Raw genomic sequence first — 2,095 nt, forward strand, 5'->3', positions numbered from 1 at the left:
TTCGGATCGAAATTGATATAAAATTGAATGATTTGTAATTTTTGTTATAATCAAAATAATCGAAACCTGGCCACCCGTATATCAGGATGCAACGCATATAAATGACTTCGAATTTTGAAATTTAGATAATTAACAAAATCCGATAAACCTTGTAAAACATAATTAACTGTAAATTGAAAATCTCATGAAGATTCATGTGTAACGCGTAGGGTTTTCTATCAACTGTCGGCAAATTATATCGGACGACTAGAAAATCAAAGACGCCACGTGTCGTGAACCCAAGCCGGGGCTTTGCTGTCACGAGAATACCTTGACGCGTCCGTTTCGCATCGAACCACTCGCCCGGAGCCATTTTCGCAAATGCCCACACGTACGTATATATACATATATACGCGTATGTATATATGCGTGCTATTGTACTATATATTTGTGTACGTAATGATATTGTTTATCCTCTCTCTATCTTGATCCAAGACTTAAATCTCCGACAGCCACGACGATCCTGTCTCAGAGATTTGAATAGGTATTTCTTTTTTACGATCTTATCTCGATATCCCTAGCTAATCAGTCGTACATGTATACGTACATTTATACGTTTAAAGTTATGATCAATGATCTTGTTCTGGTTCTTGCATATTGGTCGTGGGTTTTTCTTCGTTATAAATTATAGTTTAGCTCTCTAATTTCATCCGTTTAGATCCAATATTTGTGTTGGAAACCCCATAAATACGTGAATTCTCAAGTATAGATCTCGGCTTTAAATTCATTGAAATGATCGATATGAACCAAACAAATACGGTTTCAAAGATATATATATATATATGCGTCTATATAGATTGTTAGATACGTAATTTTGCTCCATGCATAGATTTATACGTACGACATGTAGGGCGTAAGTGTTTACTCCTTTGGTTAGAGTTCTTGTATTATATATATATATATATATATATGATAAGCATTTAAGTTATACATAGAAATGCATGAATATATATATTCTTTTTCTTTTTCTTGTTTTATATATAACTGAGAGAATCCGCAGCCATTGACGATGATTTTGAAGGGTGATTCAGATAAATAATTAAAGGAGAAAAATAATAATGGGAAAAGACAAGCATCATGAACAAGACAAGGGACTGTTTTCACATCATCACCATCACCATCAAGGATATCCGCCGGGAAACTATCCTCCACCGCCGGGAAATTATCCTCCGCCGCCGCCGGGTGCATACCCCGCCGGACCGTACGGTTATCCTCCGGCCCCTCACGGCTATCCCCCTCACGGTCCCTACCCTCCGGCCGGTTACCCCGGCCCTCACGCCCATCCCGGTATGCACATTATGTATTTTTCTCATCTTTGTTTTGTGTGTGTGTGTATATATATGTATGTATGTATGTATGTGTACGTGTGTGTGCGCATGTGCGTGCGATATAATTATAACCAATGGGATTTGATATTTCAAGGGAACAAGATTTTTTAATTGATGTTCAAAATCCTTTTTTCACATTTCACGTAGAGACGTGCGTTCTTGGTCACACCACCTAGTCATGTTACATGTTTATATATATATGATCTATAAAATAAGCATATAATATGAATAATATGATATATATATATATATAATCAATAGATTGATTATCATTACCATAATTTGCCAGTTTTAAGATGTGAATATAACGTCACTGGTCCGAAAACAAATGCGTTAGGGCATGGAGGAGGAGTCGGGGGAATGATCGCAGGAGCTGGCCGCTTTTGGGGCCCACCACGTGGCACACGGCGGCGGATACCACCACGGAAAGTACAAGCGCGGGAAGCACATGTTCGGAAAGTACAAGCGTGGGAAGCACGGCATCTTCGGAGGCAAACGTGGAAAACACGGCATCTTCGGACGAAGGAAGTGGAAGTGACCTATATGTGTGTGTGCGTGTGTGTATATATATGCATCTAACGTGATATCCATGTGTTTAAAATCGCGTCTCTAAATACACACGAACTAGCAGTCTGTTGTGTCGGATCTGTATCTAATGTATAAAGTTGTCTCATGCATAAAACACAATTAATGGCAATTCTATATATATATATATATATATATATATA

At 38.1% G+C, this 2,095-nt stretch overlaps 1 long non-coding RNA gene across 2 annotated transcripts; it reads left to right on the forward strand.

Moving 5' to 3' along the window:
• Positions 1 to 414: 414 nt before the first annotated feature.
• LOC104798527 lies at positions 415 to 1,743 on the forward strand. Of its 2 annotated transcripts, none has more exons than XR_769464.1 (3): positions 415 to 523; positions 1,071 to 1,326; positions 1,705 to 1,743. It is a non-coding gene; the product is annotated as an uncharacterized LOC104798527 (long non-coding RNA). The 2 variants fall into 2 exon arrangements; XR_769465.1 differs by having other exon boundaries at positions 418 to 523; positions 1,040 to 1,326.
• The last annotated feature ends 352 nt before the right edge of the window (positions 1,744 to 2,095 follow it).

Source organism: Tarenaya hassleriana, unplaced genomic scaffold (genome assembly GCF_000463585.1).
Source record: "Tarenaya hassleriana unplaced genomic scaffold, ASM46358v1 Cleome54, whole genome shotgun sequence".
Taxonomy (NCBI): domain Eukaryota; kingdom Viridiplantae; phylum Streptophyta; class Magnoliopsida; order Brassicales; family Cleomaceae; genus Tarenaya; species Tarenaya hassleriana.